Source organism: Tachyglossus aculeatus, chromosome 16 (genome assembly GCF_015852505.1).
Source record: "Tachyglossus aculeatus isolate mTacAcu1 chromosome 16, mTacAcu1.pri, whole genome shotgun sequence".
Classification (NCBI taxonomy): domain Eukaryota; kingdom Metazoa; phylum Chordata; class Mammalia; order Monotremata; family Tachyglossidae; genus Tachyglossus; species Tachyglossus aculeatus.
In genome coordinates, this window is record NC_052081.1 from 6989109 (window position 1) to 7015868 (window position 26760).

The window sequence follows — 26760 nt, forward strand, 5'->3', positions numbered from 1 at the left end:
CTTCTGGGGAGTAACAAAGAACCCTAACCACTGGGCATTGTAGTACCTTAATGATGGTCTATTTGCATGCTACCACTGACATTAATTTTCCATTATATAAGTCAGGGCTTAAAAAGTAATATACTGTAACGGATAAATTCCTGGGTTGGCAGTCTGGAGTCTCAGTTCTATTCCCATTTCACTTATTAACTCACTGTGTGATGCTTGGCATGTTCTCTCCTCCTCTTGCCTTAATTTTTTCGTCTATGTAAAAGGGGGTTTAAAACTACTTGCCCCTATTTTTAATGGTCTTAAAGCCCTTTGAGATTCTCAAATGAAAGGCACTCTACAAAAGGCTATTGTTACTATTAAATGCATAATGGACTATTTTTCTCAGCTCACATAGTAATAAGGGGTAAGTTGGACACAAGGTGTTTAAAATAAAAATCATGGAATTTGGTTTCCTGCCCAGAACTTTGACTGCTTGCCTGGTAATGTAACAGTCTTCATGAATGTATTGTGATATGCTGGGCATTCCTTCACTGGTTCTGCACCAAAAATTATAATACTGTCCTGTAACTGGCTCATAAAGTATTTATGTCCTCTGCATGCTGAAGCATTATTGTCATGAAAATGATTTTCTTAGTGGTGTGTAACACCTCCCAATGCTATGGCATTTTTTGACAAGGACCATATGTGCTGCCTTTTTTCTGCCTAATTTTTCTGTGGTAGAGTGCTGCATAATTTACTGGTCTTTGTTTAAACCTTAGAAATGAAGCACAATAAGTATTGGTGTGTAATTTCTTGATGTTTTAATAGCCCTTCTTAAAATGGCACTATTCATTGTTCTGCGTCGATGCATAAGACTACACTGTAGAGTTCTTTGTGCAGAAATGTAACAACGTGAGTGGTATTCTCTCCTGTGTTTAAAATGAGGCTGGAAGGATCGATATGTGTCCAAATGTCTCTTTGCAGGGAGGCCAAGCAGGAATCCAAAATCTTTCAGTGATATACCAAATGTCATGGCCGTAGCTCTAGCCATATCCGTATGAAGGACGTAGAGACGTATACGCACACATATGAAATTTGATTTGTCACCACCTCTAAGCACTCAGCTTAAAAACAATTCAAGGCAACATGCATGGCTGAAAGTTTGGGGTCAATCAATCATTTATTGAGTGATTACTGTGTACTACGCTCTTGGGAAAGGACGATATAGCAATATAACATATATTTCCTGCCCACAACGAGCTTACAGTCTAGAGGGGGAAGCAGACATTAACATAGATAACTAAAATTACAGATATGTACATAAATACTGTGGGGCTGGGAAGGGGGATGAATAAAGGGAGCAAGTCAAGGCGACACAGAGGGAAGTGGGAGAAGAGGAAAGGAGGGCTTAGTCAGGGAAGGCCTCTTGGAGGAGATGTGCCTTCAGTAAGGCTTTGAAGGAGGGGGAAGTAATTGTCAGAAATGAAGAGGGAGGGTGTTCCAGGGCAGAGGTAGGACGTGGCCGAAAGGTCGGCGATAAGATAGACGATATCGAGGTACAGTGAGAAAGTTGGAATTAGAGGAGTGAAGTGCGTTGGCTGGGTTGGAGTAGGAGAGTAATGAGGTGAGGAGGGCAAGGGGGAGCATAGAATGTCCCAACCCCTTCCACCCCCGTCCCCTGCTTCTTCCTTGAACCCTAGTCACCATGGCCGTAGGGAGGAGCAATCACAGGCCTTCCTCCTCCAGCTCAGCTCTTTGCCATTTGGCACATGTGTCATCCATGCCTCCTACTGGAGCTGGATGCAGACTAAAATCCCAGGGACTTGGAAGGCAATTCCTGGAGATCCTTATCCCTTCCATCCACCAGGCCTCTGCCACTACTCACTGCCTAAACTTCCCACTGCTGACTACGGGAGCCCTAGGAACTGGTGGATACCTGAACCCTGAGCAGCCCATTGTTGCACGAGAAAGTAAGAGAAACTGCAGCCACCACCTCCAATCCTAACCCCTTGAAATTGTCCTCCTCCACTAGCTCCCGGAAGCATCACCCTGGCCAGCTGGCACCTCGATTCGATCTCTCTGTCGTATGCAGGGAAGGAGACGGAGAATGCTAGGAGAAAAACAGAGAGGAAGAGAAAACTGAAAGTGGGAATGCGATGTAGCATCTGGCTAACCCTGGGAAAGATCAGGAATTTCTACTACTGTATATATAAAAGGACAACAGCATTTAATTTCCCCCGCTCCCTTACTGAGTGCAGGCTGGAACTGAACTCTGCATATACTGACAGGGAAGGGAGCTGAATTCAAAATCATCAAGGAGGGAACGTGTCCACTAATTCTGTTGTATTATGCTCTTCCAAGCACTTAGTACAGTGCTCTGCACATAGTATGTGCCCAGTAAATGCCATTCATTGATTGAATCAGAAAAATGCCCGCCCCAATGGAACAAGTGTCTTTTGGACAGATCCCATCTGGTGGTAGTAGCTCCAGAGCTTGTATTTTGTGGGGAGGAGGAGGAGCTGCTACATGGCTCCCCTTTCACCGGAAGATGAGCAGCAGATCGAGTCCCATTCCCTTCTCTTTTCACTCTTCCAAGGGGCCAAAATAGCATTTGGGCCCAGGACTGCCAAGAAGCAAGGAGATGCATTTCAGATCCTGAGGGAGAAGGCTAGAAAGAGGCCCCTGGAGATTCATTCATGCAGTCGTATTTATCGAGCATTTACTGTGTGCAGAGTACCATACTGAATGCTTGGAAAGTACAATTTGGCAACAAATAGAGACAATCCCTACCCAACAAGGGACTCACAGTCTAGAAGAGGGGAGACAGAGAATGAAACAAAACAAAACAAGTAGACAGTGGAGAGCCCACGAGGATTTGAAGAAGGTTCCCGGTTGCCTCCTTCCCCTTTGCAACCCCAGTTTCAGGAAGGAGGTGGGTTAAAAAAAAAACCAGAAACCCAGTCACATACAGTCCCTCAGACCACCAGCTCTAGTGGAGATGAGTTTGGCAGAAGGTGGATTGCCAAGTACCATCCCTTCTAGGATGAAGCTGAATGGGTGGGCCTCCTGCTTGAGGATATTGACCACCGAAGCCACCTCCAGTGAAAACAAAAAAGCAGCCACCATTTTATTGCCCTCTTCCCGTTGATAGCCCATTTAGGCCAGAGATCAAGAGGTTGACCTACCAACTTGATTTCAGCTTGCCTGCTGTGTGGCCTTGGGCAAGACACCTAAACTTCTCTGTGCCTCAGTTTCCTCATATGTAAAGTGGGCATTTTAATACTGGTTCTCTCTTCTACTTAGACTGCAAGACCCACGTGGGACTGGGATTGTGTCTGAACTAAGTTATATCTACCGCAGTGCTTAGTTAGTTCAGTGCTTGGCACTTTGACAAATGCAGTGTGGCTCAGTGGAAAGAGGACGGGCTTTGGAGTCAAAGGTCAGGGGTTCAAATCCCGGCTCTGCCACTTGTCAGCTGTGTGACTTTGGGCAAGTCACTTAACTTCTCTGGGCCTCAGTTACCTCATCTGTAAAATGGGGACTAAGACTGTGAGCCCCCCGTGGGAGAACTTGATCACCTTGTTATCTCCCCAGTGCTTAGAACATTGCTTTGCACATAGTAAGCGCTTAATAAATGCCATAATTATTATTATTATTAAATGACACAATCATTAGTATCATTATTACTCAAAGATTTCTCTAAAATTTACAGCTGACCTATCCAGAAGCAGTTAATTGTGTACAGAGTATGGAACTCTGCATACAGTATTCTATACAGTTGTTTGCAAAATACTGTTCTCTGTTGGAACAGAATGGGCTTTTTCTGAAGAGACTTTCCGAAGGAATATGCATTTACATTTTCAGTTGATTTAATGTGTTGATGCAGTCACATATTCAAAATCAGCATGGCCCTTTTGGATAGTTATTAACTAAAACACCTTTTAAATTACCAGGCGATCTAGCCCTTACCAACATCAACATAACTGGGAAACAGTGTATTTCTAATAATAAAAATCAAATTTATCTCTGAATGTGTTCTTCCCAACTTTGAGATGAAAGCTAAGTAATCCTCTGCTTAATATCCTCTCAGTTTAAAAGAGTTAGCTCAGCCTTTCATGCTTTATGCTCTCTGTCCTAACGTGTAAGAACTGGACCCTTGCTGTGGCCCTACCACAAAAGATCACTTCATTCTGAACATATTTAGGTGTTTGCATGGTGTGAAATCTTAAACTATGAGCCAAGCTTGCAATGAAGGCCTTATTACATTAAGAAAAAGCAAAGGCACTGTCAGATTAGTAACAGGGAATATAGGGAAAAAACTAGGGCTGCTGGAAGATTTGCTTGGCTCAGATCTTATTGTAAGGGCCTTTTTTATACTTCTTTCTTGTAACTAACGCTGTAGGGCATTTGTGATCTTGCCTCAGGGAAGGTACATTGTCCCCAGAGGAGCAGTGGAAAGAAGGTGTTTCGTCCCTGACTGCACCTGCAGAAAAGTAGAGCAGTAAAGGGAAGGCAATAACAAAGCAATGCTTCTCCTGCCTCCACTTGGTGTAGCTTTCAAGCGCTGATGGGACCACCAAGGAAATGATCTCAAGCTGGTACCCAACGAATCCCAGGCAGATGAAAGCAGAAAACCCGTCTGTTCCCTTTTCTGATTCAAAGCCACACAGCAGAGGAGGGGAAGGGGTTTATGTCGAAACAGCCTTCATTGTCTCTCAGTGCCTAGTACCATGTGTTGCACACAGTAGGCATATAGTAACTACAATTAATGATGCTGACTGGGGAGAAGGCAGGAAGTCCTGGCAGGCTTCGCTCTGCTTTGTGTGTCACTTTTCTAAAGTAACAATAGATTTCCAAACCCTTGAATGTCACAACAACTGGATCCTACTCTGTTTTCTTTTCATAATCTGGTTGTCTTAAGGGCCACGTTCATTTGAGGATAGCTGAGGTAAGCAGCAGAGTCATTCTTCTGTTGAAAGAGGAGGCAGCCAGTGATGAGACTGAATCAATGAGTGTGACTTGTTTGAGAGACTCTCAGGCCTGTTTGCACACTTTTTCTATGACAATAATTAGTCGTATTTAGCGCTTGCCAAGTGCAGAGCACTGTATAAATGCTTGGGAGAGTACAGTCCAATGGAGTTCATAGCCACATTCCCTGCCCACAACAAGCTTGCAGTCTATAAGTTTAGAACCCCTTACCCTGATCCTTTTGCCATCCGGGATAATAATAATAATGATGGCATTTATTAAGCGCTTACTATGTGCAAAGCACTGTTCTAAGCCCTGGGATAAGCATTTACTCAACATCAGTGTTTAAATTCAATCAGTCAGTGGTATTTATTGAGTGCTTACTGTGTTCAGAATACTGTACTAAGCACCTGGGAAAGCATAATACAACAAAATTGGTAGATGTGATCCCTGCCCATAAGCAGCTTACAGTCTACAGGGGTAGTAACGATTATGATATTTGTTAAGTGTTTACTATGTGCCAATCACTGTACGAAGCACTGGGGTAGATACAGCATAAGGAGATTGGACACAGTCCCTGTCCCATATGGAGCCTGTAGCCTGAAGGGGAGGGAGAACCGGTATTGAATCCCCCATTTTATAGGTGAGGAAACTGAGGCCCAAAGAAGTTAAGTGATTTGTCCGAAGTCATACAGCAAACTGATGTCAGCATTGGAACCCCCAGCTCCTGGGCCTGTGCTGTTTCCACTAGGTCAAGATGTTTCTCGAAATAGAGTGCTAAGCACACCGTTCAGATAGGAGTTTAAGTATATCGTACCACCAGAAGGCTATGCACTTGAGTTATTTTTGCAGTAGTAGTGATCGTTTGCACCGAGTCAGCCATGGTTTCCCAGTCGGTCCCCCTGGCATGCATTGCAAGATGGAGAATGTGCGCAGTCTGTGGTCACGGAACTGAATAGTTCTAAGACCTCAGTAGCAACTGTCACTATTAGGCCCTCAGCCATTTTTTAAGTGAAGGGTTGAGTGTGATATGTCCAGTGACTTAGGATCAGGTTTCTTTTCCACTTTCTTGCGTAAAACAGGAGGAAAAACCAAAAAAAAATAAGAAACAGAAAAACAAAGCATGGAGCAGCAACAAAAGATTACAGTTGCCCTCTGCACAGCTAGTATGATAGGAAGCAGACAGACCACGGGAGCATCATTCATTCATTCATTCAATCATATTTATTGAGTGCTTACTGTGTGCAGAGCCCTGTACTAAGCGCTTGGAAAGTACAGTTCAGCAGTAAAGAGAGATAATCCCTGCCCACAACGGGCTCACAGTCTAGAAGGGGGGAAACAGACAAGTAAACAGGTATCAATAGCATCAATATAGATAAATAGAATTATAGATCATTACACATCAAAACAAGTAAACAGGCATTAATATAAATAGAATTATAGATACATACATGTATACAGAAGTGTTGTGGGGTGGAAGGGTGGAGTAGAGCAAAGATACAGATGTTGATAGGCAACCACGGGAGATTTTTGAAGCGGGGTGAGGGCATGCCCAGAACGTTTCTGTAGAAAGATAATCTGGGCAGCAGAGTGAAGTATAGACTTAAGTGGGGAGAGACAGGAGTATGGGAGTTCAGAAAGGATGCTGATGCAGTAATCCAGTCGGGATACTAACGTGGCAGCGGTTTGGATGGAGAGGAAAGGGCAGATCTTGGCAATGTTCTGAAGGTGAGACCAGCAGGCTTTGGTGACAGACTGGATATGTGGGGTGAATGAGAGAGAGGAGGTTTGTGAAACGGGAAGAATGGTAATGCCATCCACGGTGACGGGAAAATCAGGGAGAGGACAGGGTTTGGGAGGGAAGATAAGGAAGTCTGTCTTGGATGTGTTGAGTTGTAGGTGGCAGAAGGTCATCCAAGTAGAGATGTTTTGAAGGTAGGAGGAGATGCGAGGGAGAGAGAACAGGGGAGGAGATACAGATTTGGGTATTATCCACGTAGAGATGATAGTTGAAACCATGGGAGTGATTGAGTTCACCGAGTGAGTGTATATGGAGAATAGAAGGGGACCAAGAACTGGCTCCTGAGGAACCCCTACAGTTAAGGGATGGAAGGGGGGGTGAGGAAGAGAACAGGGTGTAGGGCATCAGAACAGGGCATATCTAGATGAGGGTAGATATGGGGATAACACAGTTTCCCCAGGCTTCTAGCCCTGGGTAAATTGGAAAGGTGCCATCTGAGAAATTGTCTGATTGACAGTGAAACCATGCCCCAGCTGCCAGCTACTCCGCTAGTGAGCGGAGACTTCCTCAAAACAAGGTGCACCCAAATCCTGTTGCCAAGCGTCGTCTTTCATCCAGCTGGCCAGCCTCACCCAGGGCAGAGAGATTGACTCTACATCTGACTGGCCCATATAATAATAATAACAACTGGTATTTGTTAAGCACTTACTGTGTACCAAGCACTGTTCTATGTGCTGGGATAAGTACAAGGTCGTCAGGTTGGACAGAGTCCTGTCCCAAATGGGACTCACGGTCTTAATCCCCATTTTATAGATGAGGTCATTGAGGCACAGAGAAGTTAAGCAACTTGCCCAAGGTCACACAGCAGATATGTGGCAGGGCCAGGGTTAGAACTCACGTTCTCTGACTCCCAAGCCCGTGATCTTTCCACTAGGCCACACTGCTTCTCTTTGCCACAGGAGAGGCTGTGCGCTCTTGTCTGTTAATTCTCATCATCACTTGATGCCCCAGTCAGTAGGGATACAGTGGAAGAGGCACTTGTAGATAGTAAAGGAATGGGATAGAAACGTTGTTTTGATTTTTTAAAAATGAAAAAAATACTCTGCCACACACCAGCCGAGAGCTGAGAGAATAATGCTTACCCAGAGGCCCCCACCTTTTCTGGGTCCAGCAGGTGGGAGAACATGTAGAAAGGAGAAATAACTTACCTCCTTCCTGCTGCTTGGATCTAGTTACAATACCATTGCTGAGTGAAACTCGCACTTGCATTGTATAAAACACTGATGATTAAAAAAGGCTTGGTAATTGGAGGTGTTGACTACAGATAGAGAAAATGAATAAAGAAATAAGTAACTGCAGGGGTTTTGTTGTTCCCTGGTTCTGGATGTGTGTGTCAGGGGCATCTCAGTTATTACTAGAACTGCAGTGAACCTAGTTTGAGAGTGAAGAATTCTGAGATAAAGAAAAAAATCTCCAGTTGAAAGCAGTTGACCCAGTCCCAAGTTTCTCTCTCCCAAGGTGGGAGGAGAATGGGAAAATAAGGGAGATCTCAGCCAGTGGCTGCCAACTGGAGAATTTTTTTTCTTTCTCTCAGAATTCTAAATCTTGGGTAGGTGAAAAGAGAGTGAGAGAGAGAGATAAAAATGATATGTATTTTGTCACTACCAGTTGATATGTTTTCTTCCATACCCTTAATCGTGATCCCAAATGTGTAAACATATATCGTTTACAGAGTTATTTTGAACCTGCTCCTTAACATTTCTCTGAGAACAAGCAGTTAGATCATTAGATTGAAATTTAGGTTTTATTTCTGTTTCTGCTATTTTTTGCCATGGGCTTGTGGGCATGCGGCACTTAGAACGGTGCTTGGCACGTAGTAAGTGCTTAACAAATACCATAATTATTATTATTATCTAATTTCCACACAATTCAATTTATTCACTGTTAAAATATCGATAATAATCGATTCCTTATCTAGCAAGATTTAACTGCCAAAAACACTGAAATAAGCCATAGGGTGCTTGATACTTTCAGTTCGAACTGTGATTGATTGGCAGGCTGGTCATATGCAAGCATGACCTATGATGGATTGTGCTGGGATAAAAAAAATCCAAATTCCGTATTATCCAGGTATGGATTGTGCCTTTGTGAGCTGCTTCAGACTGACATGTTTTCCAGATTTCACTGTACATCTTTAATATGATTATGAGGTACATGGGCCTTTTTCTGTTATCCTTCAGTGGTAGTGAATGCAGAGCAGTGTACTAAGTGCTTAGGAAGTACAATATAATAGAGTTGGTAATCAATTGTATTTATGGAGCACTTGCTGTTTGAGCACTGTACTAAGCACTTGGGAGAGTACAGTATAACAGAGTTGGTAGATATGTTTCGTGCCCACAGTGAGCTTGCAGTCTAGACAGGGAGACAGACATTAAAATAAATTACATATTGAGGAAATGGCACAGTATAAGGATAATGTACATGAGTGTTGTGGGGCTAGAGTGGAATGAATAGGTGCATTAAAAGGGCACACCCGCTTAGCATCTCATATTCATTTTTGAATTTCAGTCCATTTTTATTTTTATCGGTGTTTTTGCTTAAGCCTTCTTAAGTTGCTAAGTCTTTTGTTTTTGGTTAAAAAAGGAACAGCTGGATTTTTTTAAGCTAAAAGGGAGCATTGAACAGTCCCATTTAGGCTAAAGTTTTTAGGCCAATTATTGTTCAAGAGGCATAGTTGAGTTGGGAGTTGAAGGCACATTTCTAGGTGGGGAACCCAGGACCCTCAGCTCTGCACACAGTAAGTGCTCAATAAATACGATTGATTGATTGATTGATTGACTGCCCCTGGGAATGGAAAAATGTATAGTTCTGTCCCACAGTAATCCACTCGTCTGTGGAATTAAAGAGTCCCTTGGGCACCTCTCTAGGTTCATCTGTAAGGAGGATGTTTGTAGTGCTGACGGTCTGATTGTTTAAGTGGTTAAGGGAACCTCTGGAGAATGAGGCAAGAAAGCACCCAAAATGCAGCAAAGGACACATCTTGACTATAAAAAAACAGCCCATGGCATTAGAGTAGAAACTGCTTAAAGGCAGGGAATGTGTATTTTACTTTTGTTGTATTTCTCTTGTACTCTTCCAAATATTCAGTACAGGGCTTTGCAATCACTGGGGGGCTCAACAAATACCACTGGAACAAAGGGGCACAGAGCTGTCTTCTAAATATTTTCTTCAGCTTCTGGAACCTGAGTGATGCTGTTTTGCACCTTCCCCCTCCTCTCTACCCATGCCCTAACCAGATCAGGAGAATCTAGGTCAAGGGGCAGGGCTCCACAGCCCACAGAAACAATCCTGAATCGTGACTTTACATTCTTAGGTAAGGCAGCCAAGTACAAGGACACACGACCAGGGACCAGATTTCTGTAAGAATTCCAGAAAATCTGTTTATTCTCCTAAGAAACTTCACCCAAGAGAATATCGGGAGGCCTTTATGAAATAAGGCTTTCATCCTAGAGGGTCACTGCAGAGAAAAGGAGCATTTTGCAGTAGAACTTCAGGAAGAGGAGAGGTGGCTCAGTCAGCCCACTCAAGTGTAAAGATATTAGATCTCTAATGGGAAAGCTTTTATTTGGGAGAACATAGGCACCGATCAGTCTTCTCCGGGTGCTAATTAGGAAAACTGCAAGTCTATCCTTGAGAGCTACCTCTGCAGTTATTAGCATTTTCCACAACCCAGGCAAGTTGGCTGTCTAAGAAAAAAAAATCCCCACTGAAAAGTACTAATCCAAAGCATTCTTGCTGCTATATTAAAAGAGAGAAAAGTTGAGAGCAGGCATTCTGTCATAACAGAGTTCCTCTTGGATGTCTGGAAAAAGTCTTACAGTTCTGGGAGACTTTCCAAAATATTTGCAATGACCAGTGCCACAGGCGTGAACTTCTTAATATGTTTTGCAGAATTCTGTACCGAAATGAAACGGATTAGTGTCTGAAAAGTTTTCATAGTAGCAAGCACCTAGGGCAAGGTATGTAGTTCGAGAAAGCTCTTCTTGCCTTAGACTGCATCATTAGATGCCGAATGTAGTGAGAAAATCTTCATAGAGTTATTTTTTAAAAAGTACTTTACCAAGATAAAATACATTTAAATTTCTCAAAGTCAGTTTGGGAGAATGAGGGGGAGGAAAGTTGGGGCCAGGAATATTTCATATCTTCAACAGGAAGTACGTTGTTGTTTTTTTGTCCTGGAATTTGGGTTTCTCTTTTGTTTCCTGGCAACAAAAGTTGAAATAAGCTTCCAGAATCATTAGGGTATGACTTTTGTAGGAGGTAGCTGAGAACTGAAAAGAAAGTTGGGACTCATTTGAGCAGCCTTGATGAGTCCCCTTTCTCCCCCCGCTGCCACCCTCTGACTTTGCATATTGTCTGCCTTTCAGCGCACACAGCCAAGTTCCACCTCTGCTGCTGTTCTCCATAGGAGAAGGGTTGTCGAGGAGAGCCGGTTGAAAAGAGAAGGAATGGGTGGAGAAGGACAAACTGAGCCATACTAGTAGGAACAAGGGCTTCCACTCCAGAGCTGCCTGTTCAGTCTCTGCTATCTGACTAATCTGGGCTTTAATGCTGAGGCAGCAAATTAGGGGTGGTCATTTCTACAGGAGGTTTTCTTCCTGAAAATTGTCCAAAAATGAGCTCACTGTCAGGAGTTTTTACAAAGTTCACAGTGCTGTTGATGAATCAAGGTTCAGGGGTAAGGGGAATTGATAGAAGGACTTTTGACTACGTGAACAGTGTTTAGACAGTTTTGTCCAATGTACTGGGCTTTATGGTAGGGAGGGCAGAGGCCCCTTCAAGGCTAGGAGAAATGGCAACCATTCCTCTGTTCCTGGATAACCTCTCCAGTGGGGAGATGAACACTCTTCTTCCCGCCCCCACCAAAATTTCCTCCAAGTTTGAGGTGACTGATGACCTTCTGCCAAAATGCACTTTTGCTAACTTCTAGGGGGAAAGGACAGGGAAGGGGACTTGCTTCCAGGACCACCCCAGGAATCATGGTGAGAATCAACTCCCTGCTATGATCCGGGCCCAGATTGCAATCTAACACCTGTTTCCTTACTGGCTCCGAAAGCAACTCCTTATCTGGTTCCCTGTTTTAAGAAAGGGACTAGGAATGACATGGAAAGGAGGAGGGAGAGAGAACCCAGACTCTGTGGGTGAGCCCCTGACCGGGAAATGGAAGGCCTCCTTCTACTCCTGGTGCCTTGGGCTACACATCAATGGCTAAGCCAGTGGACAATTCTGAAACATTGGAGCTCTATTCTGTAAGCAATCGAAACTTGCCTTTAACAGAGTTCACATTTTTCTCATCACCAAAGTTCTCTGTGCTTACACTTCATTGACAAGCAGCATTCCCTAGTGGATACAGCACAGGCCTGAGAGTCAAAAGGACCTGCGTTCTAATCCTGGCTGCGCCATGTTGTCTGTTGTGTGACCTTGGGCAAGTCACTTCACTTCTCTGTGCCTCAGTTGCCTCATCTGTAAAATGGGGCCTAAGACTGTGAGCCCAGCGTGGCAGAGGGACTGTGTCCAATCTGATTATCTTGTATCTACCCCAGTGCTTAGTACAGGACGAGGCACACAGTAAGCACTTAAATACCATTTTAAAAAAACTACATCCAAAGTGCCCCCTCTTTTACTTCCTAGCCCACCCCTTACTTATTGAAATGGCTTTAGCAGCATACACTGAGCCCCTTCCCAACCTCAAAAGGTCTTTGAATTCCCAAACCTTCTAGGTTTCATACTGCTTCCTTGTCCAAAGCTGCCAGATGGGAAACTCCTTGGTGGGTAGAGTCTTTATCTGTTTAGCCATAGTTGTGTCTGCTGTATGTCACTGAGATTTCCCAGAACTCTAGAGATGAAATTATTATAAATTCTGAGCAGTACACTTTAAGGAACAGGCAAGAATAGAAGAAAGGGAACTGGCTGGAAGATGGAGGATATGGAGGAATTATCCAGTCAGTCCTTGTATGAAGGTGAAGAAAGAGCCTGGAATCATATATCTGCCAGAACTGTCAACAGATCACCTAGTCCATCACCTACACCTGCTTTGGGAGAGCAGAACTGCAATGGCAACAAATTCAAAAAGGTCGTGGTCATCTGTGGAAAGGAAGGTTTCCTTCAGATTATTCACACTGAAGCTCAATCCCTGTATAACCACCTATAAAACGTACTTTACTCATTTGTTTACACACTACAGAAAAGGAAAATCCAAAGTATATTCCTGATTCTTGCAAGAAGTTATCCAAAATAGTTAATCTAAGCCCCTCCCACAACAATTGAAATCCATTTCTTTTTATTCTGACCTCAGAGGCACCCAAAAGCAGTGGCTTCCTGTCATTTATATAATCTGCCTTTGTTCTTGGAAGACAGTTATTTTTTTTCTTCATTCCCACCCCACCCCGAGCCTTCCAGGCTAAATAAACCCAATTCTTTCATTGAATATTTTCTCCCAGGGTGTCTTTCCCAGAGTTTTAATTACTTTTGTTTCTCTCCTCCGGACTCATCCCAAGTTCTTCATTATACTCCCCAGTTACACTCCCCTCAACTGAAGAGAGTTCTAGGATGCTAAATTTAAAGAGAGGATTACCTATCCTCTCTCACGTTCCCATTATTATACTTTCTCTTAGCACTACTGCTTATCATTTCTGTTTCACATTTGGATTGCTTATCCTAGATAGAAAGGATAAGCAAGTCCTAGATAGGGTCATTAGATGAACAGATTCGATTGTTCCCATGAAACAGGCTCTCTTGGGAAGGACAACATGTTCAATAGATGGCAGGAGAAGCAGAATATTCTAGTGGTTAGAGGAGGGGGCTGGGAGTCAGAAGGACCTGCATTCTAATTCCGGCCCCACCACTTGTCTGCTGTGTGACTTTGGGCCAGTCCCTTCACTTCTCTGTGCCTCAGCTACCTCAACTGTAAAATGGGGACTAAGACTATGAGCCCCATGTGGGACATGGACTCTGTCCAACCTGATTAACTTGTATTTACCCCATTACTTGGTATAGAGTTTAACTAATATCATGAAAAAGAAATGGAGAAGATGCAGAGTGACCTGATGGATTCTCTGTAGTGGGGAAAGAATAGGGCTGGCAGAAGATTGAAAGGAAGTGGGTGCCACAGTCCCCATTAAACCCCTACCCTCCATTCCAGCCTAAAGCCACCAGAAATGAGTGATTTGGCATAGGTGGGTAGGAAGAGGGGGAAAGGAAATGGGTGGCAGCTGGGGAAGAAAGGAGGGAAATGGGGCACAATAGCAGATGGAACTTGGCCCCACCAGACTGAAAGCTTCTTGAGGGTGGGGATCCTGTCTACCAACTCGGCTGCTTTGCACCCTCCCAAGCACTTAGTATAGTGCTCTACACATAGTAAGTACTCAATAAATACCATTGATTGATTGATTGACCAAGCATAAATCCTTTCCCAATCGTTTCCCCAAATCTTTCCCTGTTATACTTCCTTAAAGCCCATTTTGGCCCATATTTTATTTATAACGTTTGCTTTTCCTCCTTAAATGATGATTATGGTATTTGTTAAGCGCTTACTATGTGCCAAGCACTGTTCTAAGTGCTGAACACTGCTCTAAAAAAAGCTGTTGAACCTAAGTTAATTTTACCAGATTAGAAGTGTTTTAGTTCAAATTTCTTATGGCCATTTTGAATTTTTACTTGAGGTTTTCAAAATACTAGTCACCCCAAATTATCCTACATATACACCCAAACACACACACACACACACTTTCTCTCTCTCTGTCTCTCTGTCTCTGTCTCTGTCTCTGTCTCTCTCTCTCTCTCTCTCTCTCTCATTGATACTGCATGGAATCTAGGATCATGAACTAGGAGCTCTTTGGAAGAAGAGACACTCACTTATGTAACAGCATGTGCATGCCCAAATGTAAATGCAAGCTAAATATGAGTCAGTGATGAAAAACAGGAAAGCCATCTCAAAGATGCCCAAATAATTCTGGGCAAAGCATCAGCCAAAGCAATTTGACAAGGACAAATCCCTAGGTAACACACAGGCAATACAACTAATATGAAGAGGAAAAGTGTGTATCCGTGTGGGTACTTACATATACATCCATATCCACTTGGACACAAGTCAACCCCAGTGACAATGGAAACATTTTCCAATGCATATGGACCAGGTGGGTATGATTTAGAGACATGTCTAAACCTTAGTCATCACGACAAATGAATCCCAACTCTAAATGTGAATGCATCTTTGGTTCAAATGAAAAGGAAACTAAAAATGGAAATTCTAGAACCCTAATTTTACCGTAACAAAATGTGGAAGAATTGTGGGAGATTCCAAGTGAAATAAAAAGGGATAACGCATCGTTGAAAGAAACGATGACAAACTGTTAATTTCCTTTTCAGACAGCTTTCCCAGTTAGGCATAATGGTCTTCCATCCCCTCCTACTGGAGGCTCAAAGCTATTTCTCTATGGCTAAGAGGTTGCCTGAACCACGCCAATACCCATGCCAAAGACCCACCCTACATATTGCCTCTATCAGTGGAACCAGAACCACAGTCTTCTCTCCTGGGATGGAATTCTGAGTTTGAAAAACATCACTCTGACAAACCTTGAGCAGCTACTCTCCCCTCTTCCTATTGCCCTAGGCACTTCTCTCAGAAAACCTTGCTACTGCAAGTTGAAAGGGCAGTTGATAGGCGTGATTTCCAAAAGGGAACCAAAGAGTGGGAAAAAATGGAGACAGTTATCCTTCAGAGCCAAAAATCTTTTTGCTCTTCTCCCTTTTCAAGGGAACCATACACTCAGAATGAGAAAACCTGGATAAAATCATGAAATTCAGTCCCCAAGTTTTACAGAAGTTTACAGAACTCATGGCTAGCCTAGCGAATTGGAGGATGGATCCAACAGAGGCTTTTTCAGCCAGAAACCTAATTACTTTAGAAAATTTGTTGTTTTCCCTTGTAAAACCTTAACCCTGCTAAATAGGCTAGCAACTCCAAACTAAGTGTTAACATCTTTGGCTTCCCTAGCATGGGTTTTTTGTAGGAGATGTGACAGCAGACCAGTGCAGCCAATGATTCAGTGTGAAACCTAATGGCTACAGAATCTGCTGTTGATGAAAAATTCCTCTTTTTGTGGAAAACCTCTGGCTTCCTCATGCACGGTAGAGGCTGTAGTGGGGAGAGCATGGCCAATCAAGAATCTTCAATTCACCAGATGTCAAATCTGAAATCATATCTTGCCGTCTTCTGAATTCAAAAGATTAGAGTGATTCAGAGAAGTCAGTCGAGGTCAACTTGGAGAAGAGCAAATATCCCCTTCTAGTTAATGGACAAGTTTGGAACCCCTGGGCCAAGTGAAATATTTTTTTTTTTCATTTCCATGATCAACACAGTTATAATGTATGACAGTCTAACAAATTCAGCAAAAGAATGGGAAGGGAACATTAGAAAGGGAGGATAATTCAGACATTTTCTTGAACACTTCCAGCAACCGAATCAGTTCTCAGTGGGACTGGGGCCTTTGCCTGAACTCAGATTCCAAATCTGGAGTAAATCCGGCTTCATAATTAGAAAATCTTATTCGGACCACCATCAGCGATTTGGGTTCTTCAGATGTATTGGAGAGGCTCAAAATGAGGAAATGGCAACTTGCCATTAAGCTTCTCTAGGCTGCGGGTTTATTCTGTCCTAGCTGAAGCTTTCAGGTTGTCTTTTGGGTTTCTCCTGACTGGAATGGATTGGTTCTATCTACGATGACTGTTCTAAGGGACTGAACAAGTGAGATGCGGTTCTCACCAAACTGAAAAGGTGGTACCTCCCATCAAGCTATTTGCGGTTGGGCTGGCTATTAAGGTTGATCCTCCTTGGACTATTCAAAACCGTCTTGAAAGACCACTTTGGAAGCAGAATTTGGATGAGGACAAATGATGCACAGATAAGTTCACCCGGACGCATTCTGATAACAGGAAAACTGGAAATCAACACTAGGGAAGGAAAACCTGGCACTGAAAATTCAGTGTGTGACCCTGGGCAAGCCACTTAACTTCTCTGTGCCACAGTGACCTCATCTGTAAAATGGGGATTAAGACTTTGAGCCCCATGTGGGACAATCTGATTACCTTGTATCTACTCCAGCACTTAGAACAGTATTTAGCACATAATAATAATAATAATAGTATTTGTTAAGCACTTACTATGTGCAAGCACTGTTTTAAGTGCTGGGGGGAGTGCAAGGTAATCAGGTTGTCCCACGTGGGGTTCACAGTCTTAATCCCCATTTTACAGATGAGGTAACAGGCGCAGAGAAGTTCAGTGACTTGCCCAAAGTCACAGAGCTGACAAATGGCGGAGCTGTTAGAACCCATGACCTCTGACTCCCAAGCCCGGGATCTTTCCACTGAGCCACGCTGCTAGTAAGCACTTAACAAATATTATTATTATTATTATTATCACCATCATCATCATCATCAAAATCAATGTATAAGTTTTGCTGTTCATTGTCTCTTTAACGGTGAATGGTGTTCATTTCCTCAGGTCTGTTGCCTTCCGATTTATTCTGTTTGACAGGGTTTGGCTATTTAGAATTTTGTTGACATTATATTTAGTTGGAGTGGTTGCGCTTTTGTTCATTGGCGCTATTGTTGGTCAAAAAAACAACCCCTAAGTACATCTTTGTTTTTCTCTTGTTAAACATGTCTGTTCCACAGCCCAAACCAGCTTCTAATTTTTTCTTCTTATGTGGGAGTGGAGTGGTAGTGGCTCCCCAGCACTAGAATGGCTTGAACACTTGTGATTTGAGTGCCTTTTTATAATTTCTGACACTGCTTGCAAAGGGGAAGGTTCTGAATTTACTTATGCCATCTGAGGTTCCAGCATAATCAAAGTGGGAGGCGAGAGAGGCCCTCCATTGATTCCAGCATCAAATGAGCAGAGTCCGATTTTCTCCACCAGAGAAAAACCAAAGGGATTGGGCTCAAATCAACAGTTTAATTGAGATGGTGGAGATCATATGTACACTGACACAGAGGGAGGTACCCAAATCAACTTGCCATATGGAGGCCTGAAAGATAACTCCATGATTTATGTTCAGCGATTTGGAAATCCTCTCCAGGGCAAAATTTATCTAAGCTGCTAACAAACACACCTTTCAAAGTCTCCATCAGTTTCAACCTTGTTCTGCTACTTAGTGTCCCATGATTCTCCTGCTGGCGCTCCACAGTGATTGGCTGTATCAAGTTTGAACAGTGACAGTTAACTTGAATAAAACCCATTCCATAATATGACAATAATCGTGATCTAAGAAGGCACAGGGAAGCAGCGTGGCCCAGTGGAAAGAGTACGGGCCTGGGAATCAGAGGACCTGGGTTCTATTTCCTGCCCCACCAACTTGTCTGCTGTGTTACCTTGGGCAAGTCACTTAACTTCTCTGTGCCTCAGTTTCCCCAACTGTAAAATGGGAATTAATCATCTGTCCCGCACTCCTACTTGGACTGTGAGCCACTGATTAAACTTGTATTTACCCCAGTGCTTGGAAAAATTAGTGATGCTTTGTAAGTACTTAAAAAATAATATGAAAAAGTGCCTGGCATATAGTAAGCACTTAACAAATGCCATTAAAATAAAAAAGGCATCCATTAGCTGTTAGTTACTCTAGAACCTTTTCTTTGAGGGGAGAGGAGGGTATTTGTTAATTGCTTACCATGTGACTGGCACATTAATAAGTGCTGGGGTAGACACAGGCTAATCAGTTTGGGCACAGTCCCTGCCCCATATGGGGATCGCAGTCTTAACCCCTTAACCGATAAAGTAACTGAGGCCCAGAGAAGTGAAATGACTTGAACAAAGTCACACAGCAGACCAGTGGGGGAGCTAGGATCAGAACTGAGGTCCTTCCGGATTCCTGCCCCGTTCTCTGTCCACTCCATTTTTCATCTCCAATCCCAGTGGAGAGCTCAGTCTTGGTTACCCCAAGGCAAGCCTTGGAAGAGATCCCAGGATCACCTAGACAGCTCCTGGCATTTCCCAGGCTGAGGAGAAGAAGGTGGAGGGTAAGGAGCCGTTCTTGAACTACACAAGCCAATGCAAGAGGAATATCTTGTCAATACACAGAAATGGCCATCACATTCTACCCATGGCACATAGTGAAAATGCAATTTTGGAAGACAGGCCATCTTTCTCTGAATCTACTAAGCTGATAAATTTCAATTCTCTTCTTTTGCTCTCATGAGTAATTAATGTACTTCAGACAAAGCTAAGCAGTGTTCTCGATGGTGAGAGGAATCGTCAGAAGGTTAAATACCACCTCCCCAAATGCTGATGCTTACCTTGATGGACTTAAAGACTGGCTTGCTGGTATAAGAAATCATCTGGTGTTCCAAATCCCGAGGAAAATGTCAGAGCGGCTCCATGGGGTGTTGTTTGAGCAGCTGGCAGCCGTGACTCAATGCAACTTTCATTTGTCTAGCACCTTTCATATAATCTCTTCCCTGAACTTCCATACAGAGTTAAAATAACACATGCAAGTTAAACACTAGCAGAGACAGAAAGATTAAGAGGTGTATGTGAGCAAAAAAAAAAAAACTGTTTTCCAGGAAATTTGAAAGGGCAAAAAGAGATAAGGCAACCTTCTGGAGGGCAGAAACCTTAGAGATTTTCCTGACAACAGGGGCATTTTGTATCTGCAAAGTCAAACTGAATTAAGTTTGAAAAAGTTGCACAGAATTGGCCGCCTTCTCTGAGAGCTTGAAGCTATCTCACAAGTTAGAGGTATTTGATTAGCGCATTTAATTCTGAATTCTGCACTTTAGGGCTTGAATAATTTAGTATGCATTTCAGTGTAAATTTTCTTCCTGACTGGCCTAGGAGTCAATTTGATGGACATTTATTGCTCAGGGGTCCTACTCACCTTCCCACCAAAACTGTCCTGCCCAGAGGTTTCCCTGAGGAGCAAGATGGAGGCTGGAAAAGCTAAATTGCTACCTGTCAGTATGGTGAACATGCTCAGGTTAGGCCATCTCAGAGGCGGTAGGAGGTGGAAATGGTAGGCTTTCAAACTAGAGATATGAATCCTGTCTCCACTACTGTAAGCTTGGTACTTCTCATTGTCTTGTGTAGATTCAGTTATGGAATTAGTACTAGTATTAATGCACAGAAAAACAGACTATTCTACAAAAAATGCCTTTTAAAATAACTTCTGCCATTTTAAGATAATGCCTCTGTGTCAGGATGAAAGAAGCCGGTGGTAGTTGTGTTTTGATGAGGGGACTTGAAGTTTTGAATCTTTTCCACATATCTCTCTTTCAGTTATATTTGATTAAGTAAGCTTATCCAGGGCAGGGAACATGTCTTACCAATTCTATTGTATTGTACCCTCCCAAGAGAAGCAGTGTTGCCTAATGGATAGAGCACGGGCCTGGGAATCTGAAAGATTTGGGTTCTAATTCCGGCACCATCACCTGTCTGCTTTTTGCCTACTGCGTGATATTGTGCAAGTCACTTCCCTTCTCTGTTGCCTCAGTTACCTCATCTGTAAAATGGGGATTAAAATTGTGAGCCCCATGTCAGACACGGACTGTGTCCAAACTGATCAGTTCTGATGCCCAGGCCCATGTCCTATCCACTAGGCCATGCTGCATCCCAATATATTATATTGGAATGTTTTACTGAAGTCTGATGCACTGTTGTTTCTTTCTTTGTGATTGAAAAATACATTTAAACATGGTAGAAACCTACAAGTACAGACAATACATAAATTTAACTCATGCAAGGCATTGCTAGTAGAGAGACATATGTGACTGTGATGTTTTCTAAACTTGCGTGGTATGTGGTATTTGTTTTCTGTTTTGCTCATATCTTGGTGACCTTATTTGGTTGCATGCAGGACTTTTCAAAAGCCTCTGTTTTTCCCTGAGATTTAGATTTTAAATTGGTCATACATGTACCATTGCACTGAACCCACATATGACTAGTTTATATGTAGTGAGTATACATAGCCCAAGACCAAATACATGTAGGTAGTTCAGGAATTCCCTGACCACAAGGAGAATGCAGTCTAGAGGATAATCAGGTTGGGCACATTCTCTGTCCACATAGACCTCACAATCTAAGTAGGAGGGAATAGGATTTAATCCCCATTCTCCAGATGAAGAAACAGAGGCACAGAGAAGTTAAGTGATTTGTCCACAGTCACACGGAAGGCAAGTAGAGAAGCAGCGTGGCTCAGTGGAAAGAGCACCGGCTTTGGAGTCAGAGGTCAGCGGTTCAAATCCTGGCTCCGCCAGTTGTCAGCTGTGTGACTTCGGGCAAGTCACTTAACTTCTCTGGGCCTCAGTTACCTCGTCTGTAAAATGGGGATGAAGACTGTGAGCCCCTCGTGGGACAACCTGATCATCTTGTAACCTCCCCAGTGCTTAGAACAGTGCTTTGAACATACTAAGTGCTTAATAAATGCCATTATTATTATTATTAAGTGGCAGAGCACGGGCTTGGGAGTCAGAGGACGTGGGTTCTAATCCCGGCTCTGCCACTTGCCTGTTCCGAGACCTTGGGCAAGTCCCTCAACTTCTCTGTGCCTCGGATACCTCATCTGGAAATTGGGGATTAAGGCTGTGAGCCCCATGTGGGACAACCTGATTATCTTGTATCGACCCCAGTGCTTAGAACATTGCTGGGCACATAGTAAACATTTAACAAATACCATCGTTATTATTAGGACCACTGGGCTTCATTCTACAGTCAAGCTACTCTTTCTAGGTCTTTAGTTTTCACCATCCACCACTACTCCTTCCCTTGGCCAAGTCGGGCTTGTGCCAGCAGCTTGGGTGCACTGGCAGCTCACTTTTTTCCCGGCAGAGTTCCTTTCATCATTGATCTATGCTCGATGTTGATTATGCATGGTCTCCAGCAGATGCTTGGTCTCACGTTCATCTTGGTCGAGAAGGCTCGATAAACATGATAATAAAAAGAATGATAACTCAAAGGGTGGAAAATATAGATGACATATTCCACCATATGAAATGCAAGCCTGCTTTGGAGTGAGATGTTCACCAGAATTTCAGGGCACATAAAACATTTCCTGGGGTGAATGGCTATGCAGTGGGAGAGGGAGAAGGGACAATGGTCTTCCTCTTGCTCCAGTTTTTTTTTAGCTTTTTAAATTTTTTTATGGTATCTGTTAAGCACTTACTATGGGTCAGACATTGTTCTAAGCACTGGGGTAGATACAAAATAATCAGGTTGATCACAGTCTGTGTCCCACACACTCTTAATCCCCATTTTACAGATGAGGGAATTGAGGCACAGAGAAGTGAAGTGACTTGCCCAAGGTCACACAGCAGACAAATGGAGCCGGGATTAGAACCCAGGTCCTTCTGACTACCAGTCCCGTGGTCTATCCAGTAGGCCATGAGTAAATATCTGTAATTGATAATATATTTCACACTTAATGTATTTTTAAAGTCCAGTGTCTTGATTATAATAAGCACCTTTTCTGAAGTTTGGTAAGTTGACTTCATGTTTACCTTCAAACTAGATATGCCAAATTATTCCCAAACGCTTAGTACAGTGCTCTGCACACAGTAAGCTCTCAATAAATACTATTGAATGAATGAATGAATTGACTTAGGTTTTGCTTCTTAGGGTGCCTTCAGTTATTTGACCATGTTTTGGGCATATTAAAATAGCACAATTTAAGCGCATAAAAAATGAAATTATCCAACGGTTCTTCACTGTGTCCATTTCTGAGTTTGTTTTTTAATTCTTTTAAGTGGAGGCATTTTTTTTACATGCAACCCTTATATGAACTAGGAAAATATTGTCAGAAGCATTGCTATAAAATTTGGAATGTTTTAAAATGTTATAGCAACCCTGAACAATTGTACCAAGTAATCACATTTTCCCTCTAATTTGTGGTCCTTGTGGCTCTTCAGTATGATATTTGGCCTTGCTTCTCTCCTTTTGGGCCTTTGTAGTCTTTCAGGAGTGATTGCTTCAATCTGTCCAATTTCTTCATAAAGTCTTTCAATTCAGCTTTCAGATACCAAGACTACACTTGGTAACTGTTGAAATTATCTTTTAAGTGAAATGAAGCAGATTAGAGTTTACAACTAAAGATTATTTACTCGAGAGGCGGTATGATGACCTCATTTTAAATTGAGTTCTGACATTTTCAACAACAGTATCCATTGAACTATGAACATTTTGTCTCAGATTAATATCTTATTTCAAATGCATTTTTTCAAGTGTGCAATTGTGGAAGGAAATTTCTCACATAGGCTATCATTTTTCCTACCACTGAATTCTTGGTCAAAGGTATTTATTGTTTTCATACTGTGTACCCCATAAACATTTAGATTTACACTGTTTCCAGCCCCATAGCACTTGTGTACCTATGTTTCACTCTGCCATTTACCTATCTATAATTTTATGTCATGTCTTTCTCCCCCTTTAGGTTGTAAGCCCTCCATGGGCAGCAATCAATTCTATCAACTCTATCATATTGTTTTTTCCCAAGTGCTTTGTTCAGTTCTCTGTGCACGGTAAGCACTCAATAAATGCCATTGAATGATTGATTGATACTAGAAAATCTGCAAGCTATTTTTCCTACTGTTTGAATTTAAGTAGACTATAAACATATTACAAATTATTTATCTTAATGTCTGCCTCTCCCTGTAGATTGTAAGCTCGTTGTGGGCAGGGAACATATCTAACTCTGTTGCACAGTACTCTCCTGAGCGCGTAGTACAGTGCTCTGCACATGGTAAAGTGCTTAATGAATACGATTGAATAACTAAATACCGTTGATGATGGTGATGATCAGATTTCCTTTCCAGGTGACATAACTTAGTAATATTAGCAAACTTCTCTGATATTTAGTGTGAAAGTACTTTGAGAAGAAAAGCATGACAAAAATTCAAAATGGTTTTTATTATTATCATTATTATTCATTCATTCAGGGGTATTTATTGAGTGCTTACTCTGTGCAAAGCACTGTAGTAAGCACTTGGGAGAGGACAACACAACAATAAACAGACACATTCCCTGCCCACTCGAGTATTAAGCTCCCAGAATATCAATTGATGTGTTTAAACAGGTTTGACATACCTGAAAGCAAGTCTACAGTCCAGTCAAATTCTACTTTAGCCAAAAGAAAATGAAGGTTTTAAGACGTCAGAAGTATAAGCGGTGTGACCTAATGGAAAGCACACGAGCTTGGGAGTCACAGGGGCTGAGTTCTAATCTCAGCTCTGCCACTTGCCTGCTGTGTGACTTTGGGCAAGTCACTTTTCTGTGCCTTCGTGTCTTCATCTGTAAAATGGGGATTCAGTACCTGTTCTTCCTCTTGCTTAGATTGTGAGCCCACTGAGGAACAGGGTCTATGGCCATCCCAAATGATCCTATATCCACTTCAGGGCTTAGTACAGGGCTTGATACATAGTAAGCGCTTAACAAATACCACTATTATTATTATTATTATTACTACTATTATAATAGGAGCCCTCTCCATAATGCTTTTTGGAAAGTGCCACAGGCAATCAGAATCAGTTTTGAATGCCATTGTATGTTGGCGGCTGCTACCACAAGCCATGAAAACGGGGCTTGCCCATTCCAAAGCATTATCAGGAAAAGTAGCCGGGTCCTTAATCAGAGCCCTCAGTTGGCCTTTTTTCAATTTAATTGAGACATACTCTGCTGAAAGCCACCGACGGAGTAGCCCAGCCTCATTCACTGTTGTTTCAGAAAATTTTCTTCCCCTACTGTTTTTCTTTGTCCTGGTGAATACCCGTTCAAGGTATTCTAAGAACAGGGCATTGTACTTTCCCAAAATAAACAGGAATTTAAGCAATGTCCCATGATATGTGATTTCATTGCTTAAACCAGTGCCCAATTCTTTTACTTCCTGGAAACGGAGCCTTTCTTTACTGATGACTTTAATTACATCTACCCCCCAGTTTCATACTGCTTCTTTTTTTTTCCTTTTACTTGTTCCTGCTTCAGGATTCCTGATTGGGAAATGTGAGTTTGGTTGTGTTACCTCCCAAAGTTTTCATTATGTTGTTTTCAGAACACTTTAAGTAGAGGTTATGTATTTCTCGTTCCTCTGTCTGCACGTATGTATTCCTCCAGGCTTTCATGCGTGACAAAAATTTCCTGGAATTCGTCTCTTTACTCTCTGCTAAGCATACAGTACAAACAAAAAGTGCCGGCTTCTCTGGAGAATAACTAAGCCAAGGACGTTGTGTTCCATCTTTACGATGAAATGCAGATTTCCCATTAAAAGGCAAATGCTTCATTCCAAAAGGTTGAAATGGATGGTACATTAATATATGCACATACACATACATACATATATCCCCAAGCTTTATGTGTTCTCGTACTCCTCAGATCTGGTCCTCATTCTGGTGCCACGTATGTTTCCTTTTTTCTGAGCCCTCAGCCATGTTCTGGCCCACCCTCAGCCCTCAGCCAAGTAACTTTATGCACTAGGCAGTGGCAGGCGGTATGCAATGGGAGGCATATGTGTGATAGGGCTGGAGCAAGGTGCTGCAGGATTTTGGAATTTCTCCTAAATACCCCCGATCACTGAAGAAAAAAAAAATTTCCATCATATTCCCAAGATGTGAATAAAGCATTATAACTAAAGACTGCAGGTATAACCTAAACTAACACAAAGGGTATATGTATGTTGAATCATCATCATCTTCATCATCAATCGTATTTATTGAGCACTTACTGTGTGCAGAGCACTGTACTAAGTGCTTGGGAAGTACAAATTGGCAACATATAGAGACAGTCCCTACCCAACAGTGGGCTCACAGTCTAAAAGGAGGAGAAAGAGAACAAAACCAAACATACTAACAAAATAAAATAAATAGAATAGATATGTACAAGTAAAATAAATAGATAGAGTAATAAATATGTACAAACATATATACATATATACAATGGAATGGAAGTCCAGAACAAATCGATTGCCATAGGATGAATTTCCTAGTGAACTTTCACCCTCCGCAATCTTCCCCCATCTCCGAGTTGGGCATGGGGTGGGATTTGGCCAGGCCCCGGGCCCCATGGTAGTCCTGAGCCTGGTTCAGTCCACGTTTATTTAGGCGGCTTTAAGGTGGGGGCACAGTAACGCAGCAGAGCCAGCACCAAGTCAGCCCCCTGGGCTTGTGTAGAGCAGGCCGGGGCCTCAGAAACCAAACGATCAAAAGAATCATCTGGACTGATAATGATTCAGGTCTGTACTGATCCACCCAGGGCCACTCTGAACAGTAGGCGGTCCCAAACAGCATGGCTTAGAGGAAAGAGTACGGGTTTGGGAGTCAGAGATCATGGGTTCAAATCCTGGCTCTTCCACTTGTCAGCGGTGTGACTTTGGGCAAGTCACTTGACTTCTGTGTGCCTCAGTTACCTCATCTGTAAAATGGGGACGAAGACTGTGAGCCCCACGTGGGACAACCTGATTACCTTGTATCTACCCCAGCACTTAGAAAAGTGTTTGGCATATAGTAAGCGCTTAACAAATACTATTATTATTTATTATTATTATTATCTCCACCCCCAGACCGACCTGTCAGGATGTAAGCCAGTCGTCAGGTTTTATGCTGTCCAGTACAGATTCGGCACGGGGCGCCTTTTGTCCAACATTTATATTTTCAACACCAAGCCTTCTTCTGCCGTGACTCCTGTTGCTGAGGTCTAGAGCCAGGAAGGATCTTGAATGGGGAACAGTGATGCTGAAGTAGTTTGGGAAGGCCAGGGTATCCTGGAGAAATGCTTGAAGTTTAGATGGAATCAGGTGGGCTTCCACAAACATGGCATCCAAATGACACTGTCATGTTAAGCCAGGTGCTGGTGTAATGCACGTGAGATCAGTTTTGTTTTTTTGTTTTTGTGAGTGTTGTGGCTGGCCACCTGCCATGAGCACCAAGAGAACTGACGGGGCCTCAAGGCTTTTCCAGACTGATTATTTTCAGAGTTTTACAAGTGGCCAATTCTAAGGATCCGTAAATCAGTCAATCAATCATATTTATTGAGCACTTACTGTGTGCAG

At 42.7% G+C, this 26760-nt stretch overlaps 1 protein-coding gene across 10 annotated transcripts in view; it reads left to right on the top strand.

Moving 5' to 3' along the window:
- The window catches only part of DNM3 (dynamin 3), a 346807-nt gene that overhangs the window by 201581 nt on the left and 118466 nt on the right, over window positions 1-26760 (top strand). The window lies entirely within an intron of this gene.